General features: G+C 42.6%; 1 pseudogene across 1 annotated transcript; it reads left to right on the top strand.

The window, feature by feature from the left end:
- The first annotated feature begins 690 nt into the window (after positions 1–690).
- LOC307065392 (small ribosomal subunit protein uS2-like) lies at positions 691–1549 on the top strand (annotated as a pseudogene). Its single transcript has one exon. The product of its transcript is annotated as a small ribosomal subunit protein uS2-like (transcript).
- Positions 1550–12638: the final 11089 nt, after the last annotated feature.

Below are 12638 nucleotides of genomic sequence, written 5' to 3'. Positions count from 1 at the left end.
CGTTTCCTTCAGCGAGGGCCAGGCTCCTGTCAGAAAGGGCCGGGTGCCCGGGGCCTCTGATGCAGGAAAGCAGAGGGGAGCTTGGTCTCCCACAAGCTCAGTCCACAATCTCCAACTGAGAGTGAGATCTGAGGACAAGCCAGAAGCAGTCAGTGGAAGAGCCAGCTTCGGTGCAATGACTTCTCAAACCGGAGGTGTGCCTTTAGACACGTCCTAGAAATTCTCCAAACCTTCTTTTCCTATTTTGAAAAATGAGAGAGGGGTTTGGAATTTGTGATGCGTGAGGCCACTTCCACCTCTAAGATTTATAATTCCAATGATACAGTGTTGACAGTGTTCTAATAATTCCACCTCATCTTCAATTGGTATCCATGAAAAAGTTGAAAGATCATACAATTTGGAGTCAAGTCTACGGTTCAAGTCCCAATCTGCCAACTATGTAACATTAGACAAGCCCTGTAATTCCTCTGAGCCTTTTTCCTCATCTATAAAACTGACACAATAAATCTCATAGGGTTGTTGTAAGATTCAAGTGAGGGGATATTTGTGAGGGTACTTATAAACTGTAGAGGTTAAAACACACATAGCAGAACATTCTTACTAAGTCTGATCCCCTTCTGCACTACCCAGACAGGGGTCCATACGGCGTTGTTCTGGATTCCCATTGTAACTTAAAGGGAAACTTTCACAATGTCCGGAGCCCTTGATTTCCTGCAAATGAAGGAGGAGGATGTACTCAAATTTCTTGCAGCAGGAACCCACTTAGGTGGCACCAACCAGACTTCCAAATGGAGCAGTACATCTACAAAAGGAAAAGTGATGGCGTCTACAACATAAATCTGAAGAGAACCTGCGAGAAGCCTCTGCTGGCAGCTCGTGCCGTTGTTGCCATTGAAAACCCAGCTGATGTCAGTGTCGTATCCTCTAGAAATACTGGCCAGCGAGCTGTGCTGAAGTTTGCTGCTGTCACTGGAGCCACTCCTATTGCTGGCTGCTTCTCTCCTGGAATCTTCACTAACCAGATCCAGGAAGCCTTCCGGGAGCCAAGACTTCCGGTGGTTACTGATCCCAGGGCTGACCACCAACCTCTCAAAGAGGCCTCTTACGCTAACCTGCCTACCATTGCTCTGTGTAACACAGACGAGAGTCTGTGTTATGTGGACATTGCCATCCCATGCAACAATAAGGGAACTCACTCAGGGGGTCTGATGTAGTGGATGCTCGCCCGGGAAGTTCTGTGCATGGGTGGCACCATCTCCCGCGAACACCCATGGGAGGTCACACCTGATCTCTGCTTCTACAGAGATCCTGAAGAGATTGAGAAGGAAGAGCAGGCGGCAGCTGAGAAGGCTGTGACCAAGGAGGAATTTCAGGGCAAATGGACTGCTTCAGCTCCTGAGTTCACTGCTACGCAACTTGAGGTGGCGGACTGGTCCGAAGGTGTGCAGGTGCCCTCTGTGCCCGTTCAGCAGTTCCCCACTGAAGACTGGTCTGCAGCTCCCACCACTCAGGCCACTGAGTGGGTAGAACAACCACTGAGTGGTCTTAAGCTGTTCTTCCGCAAACTCGTAAAATGGAAGTAGGTTGGCGGAAAATAAACAGTTTCCAAAAAACAACCCCAAAAAGTCAGTTTCCAAAAAAAAAAACCCCCAAAAGTCTGAGCCAATCATTTCCATTTTTTTGCTCAATTTAAAATTCACTAATCAAATACTTAAATCATTCATTCCATAAGTACTGACAGAATGTCCCCTGTTTTACGCACTAGAGATACTTTAGTGAATAAGACACTGGAGGTCACTGATATCATGGAACTTGGAGTTGAAGATGTTCTTTTAACATCTGCATCAGAAAAGGAAATCTGGACATATAAATATTTTAGCAAGATACATAAAAGGTAAACAAGCTGTGTCCAGTACTGTAGAGATATGCATTCAACAAATATGTATGGAGCTCCTACTATGGCCCCAGACATAAGGACTAGGCACTGTTCTAGGTGTTGGGAGTCTCAGCATTGAACAAGACAGACCAAGTACCTGGCCTTTTGGAGCTTACATTCCACCAGAAGAATTGAATCAATCAGACTATCACTAATTATATATGGAAGACACAGCCAAAAAAAAAGTATGAGGCTGATGTGACAGGTATGAACATAGTTCTGGAGCCAGAGCTTCAGGCTTCTTTTCCTAGCCACCCTCAGTTTCCCCTTATCGAAACGGAAGGCACAATAAACTCTAACTTGCCCTCCTCATGCCTCATTTCTCCTTCCAAATATTCAGCTTGGACAAGTTAACAGCCTTTACCAAGTAATGAGACGTTTGGGCGTAGAAAATAACCACGACTATTTTTCAGCTGTGGTCAGTTGTTATGGCTTAATTAGATTTTCAAACAGCATTCATGCACTCCACAAAAGTGTGATTCAGCTTTATCCTTCTTTCAGGTTCCTTTGAATCTACCCCGTGACTCACTTAACCTAAGGACTCCCACAGCCAATAACAGACTACCGGTTTCCATTTAACCTTAAAGTATTGATCATTGTGCTGTATATTCAGCTGTATATTCAATAACTGTGGATTCTTTTATATGAGGCACTGTACTAGGTCCTTGCTTCTGGCATTTACAATCACATTTGAAAACTTACGTTAGTTATAAGTCATTTGCATTTCTCTTTTAAGACAGTATGAGTAGATACCATTTGATTAAATGAGATATAGGAGCTCCCACGAAGGAGACATCACTTCTGACTCAAGCAACTAGGGACGAGGAGGATGCAGCTCTGATGAGAGCCTGCTTTATCCTGGACATTTTACGTAGATTCTTCAACTTGATGTGGAATGCTTCACAAAGAACTTGGAATCTAAGACCTTGAGTGATGGGAAGAATTAGGAAAGGCAGAAATGAAGTCTCAGCTGAATACTAAATGACGGCCCAATGCTGGCCAGGCACAACGCAAGGTACCAGGCACACAAGGGTGAACAGTGTGGACCTTGTGGTAAAGGGCTTTCAGTGGGGGATACAAACAAATAAACAGGCAATTACAATCACTATATGGTGTGATGTGTGTTACAATAGGTAAAAACACCAGGGTGATGGGAGAACACAGTAAGGTGTATTTGTTAGGAGTCTTTCAGTTGCACTTAATCTAAACTGTGATCGACTGGCTTATGTCAGCAGTAACCTCAGGGTGGATCCAGGACTTCAACAAGGAAACTCTTTCTCTCTCTCTCTCTGTACCACCATATCCTTTAATTTTGCAGATGGTGTGTTCTTCCAGATGAATATTCTTTGACACAGTGACACCAGAGGCAAGAGGCAGGCTTCCCAGCTCGCTCTAGTGGAAGGAAATCAGGGAGGGACTCTGGTCCTACTTGGACCATTCAGCTTTCCCTGAAACTGTTGCCCAGGGAAGGGGCACCATGACTAATAAGCTGGGTTTATGCATCTAACCCTGTTGATGGGTGGTAGAGAAAGGGAGAAATACGTGCTGGGTCACCAAAAACAATGGCTACCATAAAGAAGCCCCTGAAGGGAACTCTGCAACTGTGGAAAACAGCTAGAACACAGCGGAAGGAATGTGCATGGTGAGTTCCTGGGATGGTGGGAGATTAGTCTGGCTGGAGCCATGGTCACACCTAAGAGCAGGGAGAAAAACCAAGGTCAGCCTGTGGAAGGCTTCGAATGCCTGGCTAAGGACTCTAGGTCAGCCTGATGGGTACGTGGTGACAGCTTTGTTCAGAATCTTTCCAATTTTCCTGAAAATCATTCAGAGCAATGAGAACAAAGGTATGAAACGCCTACATGCTTACATCTTCAGTAAAACAAGGAAGTGAGAAATTTCACAAACTTCATATGGTGTGTAGCATCACTGCCCCCCTCCCCGAAGCAGCACAGGAAACCATACGTGCGGTTTAGCAGGTGCCCCAGGGAAGACTAGAAATGGCACAAGAGTCCAGAGGGTGGAGGTACAGCAATTCTCAGCAAAAATTCAACTCAGGAGAGTGCTCAGCCTGGGTGGGAATAGATGTGAGCAGGATTAAGAAGGAAGAGGGCAGGACTACTGGGAGAGGAAGAAATTAATCCGTAAGTGCCTGGAGGACCCACAGGTGCAGCTTAGGAAAAAGAGAAGAGCAGGCTGGCAGGAAGGGGCAGAATGCCTGGAAACCAGTGGCTGGGGGAGGAACCAGGGGAGCTCCAGACTAGCTGTAGGAGCTCAGCTGAGCCAGGTTAGAATCCTAAATTGAGAGGAGGTCCCGTTACAGGTAGGTGCCATAAAGTAAAGTACACACCCCCATACCGACAGAAGGAAGCCTTGAGCTGAGAAATGAGGAAAGCTCCCTTGTTCCTATCATGGGATTCTCTTGCCAATAGTTGTTTTAGAAAAATCCAACTCATTCCAAAATGATAAAGACTTATAACTCAACATCCAATCAAAGGTATTGTAAGAAAAATATCCATACAAAGGTACCATCAGAAGAAAATCTGAAAAGGAGTAACAAAACTTCCCTGCAGACTAAGAAAACTCATCAGAGAAATGTGGCCACAAAGCATAAGAAAATTTTAACCCAACATCCTATTATGAATTTTCGAAAATGTAACAAGGCAGCGGCAGCTATGCAGGGAGCTAACAAAGCAGAAATAACTCAAGGAAGGGATAGTCAGGTCAAGGAACGGAAGGTGACAGACAAGAGGAGGACAGGGAACAGAAATGGGTAGATTTACTAAATAAGTGTAAGAAAAATGAATACAAAACATTTCATATACAAAAACCAAATTACAAGAAACAAAAGAGAGAGGAGACACCACTCTAAGGGACACCATGGAAGATAAAAAGAATAGAAATAAAAGTGAAGAAGATAAAATGGAAATGAATAAAAATCATTAGAGAGGGAGTGATAGGGAAGACAGGCAAAGGAAATAACACAAATGTAAAGTCAGAGTTCCTGAAGAAAAAACCCCCAAACAGTGGAACAGAACAGATATTTTAAAATAAACTCAATTTTAAGTAGGGTTTGGAACTGAGATTGGAGAGAGAGCTAGGTCCAGGTCACAGACCTAAATTTAGGAGCGAGGTGGGAAAGGCAGGTCTGGAAGTCATCTGCAAGGCTGCAGTAACCGGGAGCAGGTCAGGGTGCTGTCTGCCTGGCTGTCCTACCTTGGGTCTCTGGGGAGCTTCCCCTGAACCGTGGCAGCCGCGTGAGTGAGACAGAGTGGGAGCGAGCAGCTCTGCTCCCACAGCCGGGCTCAGCCCAGGCTCCACCACCTGCAGAAGTAGAGGGCAGGGGCAGCACCTTAGATAAGGTGAACCCAAAACTACAGAGATTAATATAAGGAACATGTATCTAGCACCCAACTTTATAAAATCTTAACCTTTTACCATATTTGCTTCATTCGTCTCTCCAACCCCCACCTGAGATACCACTATCCTGAAATTGATTATTTTTGCAAAGCTTGCTTTTATGCTATTACTGCATAAGTAAGTATCCATAACTATATATAATATTTCTTTCACAAGCTTTCAAATTTTATATAAAGGTATCATACTGAATGTTTTGACCTAAAATATGCCCCCCCCAAAAAATTATGTTTTTGAAATTTATCCATATTGATACATGTGGCTCTACTTGATTTTAACCATAGCACAGCATTCCATAATATGAATACACCACAATGTATTTATGCATTCTTTTGTTGATGGGCCTTTGGAAAACGTCTGACAGTTATCTTATGAAACTAAAGCATATACCTACCTTAATGACCCAGCAATTCCCCTCTTAGGTATTACCCAAAAGAAATGAATATGCTTGTCCACAAAAAAGAAAGAAGCCAGACACAAAAGAGTGTATATGTGAGATTCCATTAATCCATATATATTTATATATATATGTATATATATATATATAAATATTCCCTAGTACAGAACTAGTAAAACCAATCTATGGTGGAAAAAATCAGAACAGTGGCTGCCTCTAGGAAGATGGAAATGGGAATTAACAGGGAAAGGAAACTTTCTGGAAGTGACAGTAATGTTCTATAATTTGTCAGGAGTTTGGGTTACACAAGTGTATCTATTAAGAATGTACACTTAATATTTGTACTTTTCATTGAAATTTTACCTCAAAGGAAAAAAAAACTAAACAAATACTGAACAGTAGAGAAAAGACAGTCTCTTCAATAAATGGTGCTGGGAAAACTGAACAGCCACATGTAAAAGAATGAAATTAGAACATTTTCTCACACTGTATACAAAAATAAACTCAAAATGGACTAAAGACCTACATGTAAGACCTGAAACCGTAAAATTCCTAGAAGAGAACATAGGCAGAACACTCTTTGACAATAAACTGCAGCATTTTTTTTTTGATCTCTCTCTTAAGGCAAAAAAAAAAAAAAAAAGAAAAGAAAAAATAAACAAAAGAGACCTAATTAAGCTTAAAAGCTTTTGCACAGCAAAGGAAACCATCAACAAAATGAAAAGACAACCTACTGAATGTGAGAAAATATCTGCGAATGATGTGACCAATAAGGAGTTAATATCCAAAATATATAAATAGCTCTTACAACTCAATATCAAAAAAAAAAAATTTTAAAAATGGGCAGAAGACTGAAAAGGCACTTTTCCAGAGAAGATAGACAGATGGCCAACAGGCACATGAAAAGATGTTCAACATGGCTAATCATCAGAAAAATGCAAATCGAAATCACAATGAGATATCAACTCACACCTGTCAGAATAGCTGTCATCAAAAAGTCTACAAATAGGGCTTCCCTGGTGGCGCAGTGGTTGAGAGTCCGCCTGCCGATGCAGGGGACGCAGGTTCGTGCCCCGGTCCGGGAAGATCCCACGTGCTGCGGAGCGGCTGGGCCCGTTGGCCATGGCTGCTGAGCCTGCGCGTCCTGAGCCTGCGCTCCGCAACGGGAGAGGCCACAACAGCGAGAGGCCCGCATAATGCAAAAAAAAAAAAAAAAAAAAAAAGTCTACAAATAACAAATGTTGGTGAGGATGTGGAGAAAAGGGAACCTTAGTACACTGTTGGTGGGAATGTAAACTGGTGCAGCCACTATGGAAAACAGCATGGAGTTTCCTTAAAAAAACTGAAAATAGAACTACCATATGATCTGGCAGTTCCACTGCTGGGTACACACCCAAAGAAAATGAAAACACTAATTCAAAAAGGTACATGCAACCCAATGTTCATAGCAGCGTTATTTACAATAGCCAAGATATGGAAGCAACCTAAGTGCCCATCAACAGACGAATGGATGAAGAAGATGTGTGTATATATATATATACACAATGGAATACTACTCAGCCATAAAAATGAATGAAATTGTGCCATTTGCAACAACGTGGATAGACCTAGAGGGTATTATGCTTACTGAAATAAGTCAGAGAAAGACAAATACTGTATTTTATCACTTACATGTGGAATCTAAAAAATAAAACAAATGAATATAACAAAACAGAAATGAACTCACAGATACAGAGAACAAATTAGTAGCTACCAGTGGGGAGAGGGAAGAGGAGAGGAAACTACTATGTATGAAATAAATAAATATGGGATATATTGTACAGTACAGGGAATATGACCAAGATTTTATAATAACTTTAAATAAGCTATACAAATATTGAATCACTATGTTGTATACCTGAAACTAATATTAGAAATCAACTCTACTTCAATTAAAAAAAAAACAAAAAAAACACAAATATTGAAGTCTATTAATGGGTAAGTGTATTGATAACCCCAACTTTTTTTTTTTGGAAATGCATCGAAAAATAAAATGGAATGATGGCTGGAAGAGGGATGGACAGATGGAAAGATCAAGCATAGCAAAATGTTGATGAAATTTAGGTAGTGAGTATACGGGTGCCCATGATAAAATCCTTTCAATTTTGCTGAACATTTAAAATTTTTATAATAAAAATTTCTCCCTACATGTTAACATTTAACTTGTCAAAAACCAACTCTTGACTTCATCCTGCCCTAAAGCCACTTTTCCCTTCATGTTCCCCATTCCAATAAGTGACAAACGTGCAACTAGGTGCTCATCTTTGGGTTGTCTCCATTCCACACATCTAATCCATCAGTACATCCTTTCAGTTCTACCTTCAACATATGTCTTGAATGCAACGCTGCAACCACGCCCTGTTCCAAGCTACCACAGTCTTTCACCTGGACCGACTGGTTTACTAAGTGGTCTCCGTGCTTCTACTATCCCCGTTAGAATGTATTCTCCATACAGCAGCCACGCTGATCATTTTAAAACGCTTCCTGCTGCTGCCTCTGCTCCCACTCTGTCCCTTGCACACTCCATTCCAGCCATCCTGACCTCCTTGTTGTCCATTAACTATGCCAAGCTTCCCCTGCTTGGAATGTTCTTCCTCCTCATCCGCACGGCTTGTTCTCTCACTGCACAGCCTCTCTGCTCAGCTGTCACACCAGAGAGGTCCCTGAACATCTATCTAATATAGTACTTTGCATCACTTCCCTTACGCTGCCTGTATTTTTCCTCTGAGTTCTTATACTATCTGACATGTTTGTTTTCTATGCCCCGCCCCCCCATACTAGAATTAAGCTCCGAAGGGACATATTATTACATATATTATTACATATTATGTCCTAGTGTTTGTTGAATTAAGGAATGCACTAGGTAAAACAGCACCTCCTCTTTGAGTCCATCCCATATCCCTCCCTACCCCCTACAGCTTAAGCAGTCCCCTCTCTCCTGTTAGAATATTTTACCTTTTCCATAGTGTTCATTGATAGTTATTTGTTACACATCTGTTCTCCGTCCCCGACACCAGTAGAATGTAAGCTCTTGTGGACAGTCCACGCCCTGCAGTTAACGACAACAGCGCCTGGCCCAGAGCAGGCTGAGCCAACCAGCACCCCCCTGCCTGTTTCAACCTCCACCCGGAGCTTCTGGATTTCCAACGCTGCCGTTTATCCCTGTTCTTTCTTCGCACGGTGGACTATCATGAATCCTAGGGGGGCTGGACCAATCGTCTTTAGGGTGCCCTCTAGCTCTCACACCCAACGATGCCTTCCTTCTCAAGGGCCTCCCTCTGAGATGGCGGCCAAGGGCAGCTGCCGCAGGGCCGGCGCTCTCGGCCTAGTCTCCGTGGTGCTTCTGCAGTCTCCGAGGCCGGGAACAGTTCCGCCTCTAGAGGGCAGAGCTCAGCCGCGGCCCTGCTGGCCCGCCAAGGTGCCAGCTGCAAAGCTCTTTCAAGGCAGCGGTTACTGGACTCTAGTTAGGAGGGCCGCCCCCAGTGAGCACACCTCTACTGCCCCCGCCATTCATCCCACAAAGGGCGCTGTGGTCAGCCAGGCCCCAGGCCCGGCGTGAGGGTCCCAGCGACGGCGGCGGCCCCTGCCCCCAGGAGCTCCCAGCAGCCTGGGAAGGGCAGTGGTAGCCGCAAGAACGAGGGGAGCGCGGAGGAAAGGGTGTGGAGAAGAGCCCTCCCTCGTGCAGGGCAGGACAGCTTCTACAGAAGGCATATTTGCGTATTAACAGATACCTGGGAGTTAGCTAGGGAAGACAGTGGAGGTGGGGAGGAGAGAGAGGTACAGGTGCAAAGGCCAGAAGTGAGAAGGCAGGGATGTGCAGAACAGCACCCAGGTGGACTTCCTGGGTTCGAGAGGCTCTGTGTGTTAAGTTAGGGGCTTTGGCCTTTAACCCAAAGTGATCCATAACAGGCCTGTGGCTGCGTGGGCAGATCTGTGCTTTAGAAAGAGAGCTGGGGAGATACACTGTAAGGCAGAACTGAAGGGGCAACACACGTCAGGAAACCCAGTTAGGAGATGACTGCACTAGTTGAGAGAATGGAGTCCTGAACTAAGGCAGCGGAAAAAAAGAGACTTTGGGAATGATGTGATGGTAACTGGGGGCAGCACAGCGAGGTGGGGGTGGGGGGCTGGAGCCGGACTCTACTATGGGACTCGGGCAAATCACGTTTGTGCCTTGGCTTCCTCATCTGTAAAGTGGAAGTGACAGTAACAGTACCTGGCTCACAGTGGTGGAGGATTACAGGAGTCAATACAATGTAAAAGCTCAGAGTAGAGCTTCCCAACATCTTACTCAGGAAGTGCTAACTGTAATTATGGAGCTCAGAAAAAAGAAGAAAGGAATGACTGAGATGACTCCCAGCACTCTGGTTTGGAAACTAGGTCTGCAGTTCTCAAAGTGTGTTCCATGGATGTCTGGGGGTCTCAAAGACCCTTTCAGGGGGATCAAAAGGTCACAACAATTTTCACAATAAAATTAAGACATTTGTGTTTTTCACTGTGTTAATGTTTGCTCTGATGATGAAAGTGCAATGGTATTTAAAACTGTTGGTGCCCTAGCACAAATCAAGGCAGTGGCACCAAACTACACTAGGAGTCATTGTACCACCACTTGCCATGTAAAAAATAAAGCCAGTTTACTGAAAAATGTTCTTGACGAGGCAATAAGGAACAGTCTGATGGGCAATCCAGTATTAAAATTTGGAAGGATTTTTCTCCTATAGTTGTGTTTTGGCTAATAGGAATAATAAGCAAGTCTAATCAAATGAGGGAAAAAGTTTTATTCCTCTCCTATTACGTGAGAAATGCTGATTATCATTTAGCCACATTCATTTTTAACTTCAAATCAGCCCTATAACAATAAACAGGTATTACCCTGACCAAAGGTAGAACAACTTGAGCAACAAGATAAAGATATAAATAAATAATTGAATGACTTAATAAATGGGGGAGAAGTGACAAATCTCGCACACAGAAGAATTCCAAATAAATTATGTAGATATTTCACCCTAAAGGAGGGGGAACATAACATTCCACTCATTAGGAGTGGGCTGCACACAGTGACTTCCTTCCAAAGAGTAGGTATAGTATGGAAAGGGTAGGGGATGGGGGGAAACTTTACAAGGAGAAACCTGACAAACACTACCAGGTGATCGAGGTCAACATCAGCTGCCATAAACCACGATGATCGCATGTACCTTTGATATGATGTGATGAAAATGACACTTTACCTCTGTGATCTTCTTCCTCCAAACCCATAACCATCTAACCATGAGAAAAACTTCGGATAAATTCCCCTAGAAAGGTATCCTACATAATATTAATATTTGACCATAATATTAATTTTAACTCCTCAAAACTGTCAATATCATCAAAAACAAGGAGAGTCTGAGAAACTGTCACAGCCAAGAGGAACCTTGAAGAGACATGACTTCTACATGTGATATCTGTATCCTGCCGCAGTAAAAAGACATTAGGGTAAAACTAAGGAAATCTGAATGATATATGGACTTTAATAATTATTATTAGCTTTGCATTATAATAATAATATAATGCATCGACACTGGTTCATATGGTAACAAATGCACCCCACTAATATGAGATGTCAATAATGGGGGAACTATGCGATGGTGGGGAAGGGTAGAGGAGTACATAGAAGCTCTGTTCTACCTGCTCAATTTTTCTATAAATCTAAAACTTTTCTAAAAAACAGTTTATTAATTTAAAAATCCTAATATTAATTGGGAATAATTTTCATCCATCACTCTAACCTTACAGAATTAAAGTTCTAAAATGGGATATCCTATCCATAATTCAATTCAGTATTTACCAAGGTCCTATTATGTATGCATGCCTCTGAACTGGTGGGTACTGGCTATAAAAAAAATGAACAAAACAAGGTCCAAGGCCTAGTTGGAGATAAAAGACATTTTAATTGGTAATTATTGTCCTGGGAGGTGAGCATGACTGAAGAGCACAGAGAAAGAGGTCTGGGAAGGCTTCACAGAGGAGGTATGGCACAGAAAAGGTGCAGAAACAAGAAATAACTGGGCTGGGCCTGATTTTTTAAAAATATCTGTCCTTCCAAGAATCTTTTTTTTTCTTTTCTTTTTCCTGAAAATGAAAGCACTGTAGAGGCCAATACTTTATTTACCATGATGTTTTAACTTTGCATCTTCAATGAAGAAAGTATACTTTAGAAAATGCCAAAGTTTCTAAAATTATTACAAGTATAAAGGAATTTCATACATTTCAAAGTAAGTGAATTTAAAAACTGGGATGAGTAGAAAAAGAGGGAGCCAAAAATGAACATATACAAATATGAAACAAAGACAACATATTGAAAGATGATACCTAAAATAGGTACCCAGAAGGATAGCTACAAGAACAAAACTCTGGGAAACAGCAATTTCATAATTCGGCTTCCTGTTTTATTCAGGATCCTTAAAACTACTTCTTAATTTCTATGGGTATAAATTAGTAAGGGAGGTGGATAGGAGAGTGAAGATAGCACTTGGCATCTGCTCTATGACAGGTACACATGCAAGAGAGGGTCTCTATACACAGTATAAAATTTAATCTTTGAAACAACCCTTGAAACGAGTGTCTTCTCTTTTCTAGAGGAAACACATGCTCAGAGGGATCCAACAACTTACAGCCAGAGCAAGATGGGAAGTTCCCTCCATCTGAAAGGTAAGCACATGTTCTTTTTAGTCCCACTTGACTAAGTACTTGTAATACGGCAGAATTCACCCTGTCCGTTTCCACACAAAGCAGTCTTAGGATTGTTTTTAATTTCTTCTTTACTAGGATTGCACCCTGTTCACTTCATAGTCAACGGCATGGTCCAAAGAA

The sequence above is a fragment of the Hyperoodon ampullatus genome, assembly GCF_949752795.1.
Source record: "Hyperoodon ampullatus genome assembly, chromosome: 17".
Lineage (NCBI taxonomy): Eukaryota > Metazoa > Chordata > Mammalia > Artiodactyla > Ziphiidae > Hyperoodon > Hyperoodon ampullatus.
This window is presented reverse-complemented; position numbering and strand designations above follow the sequence as displayed.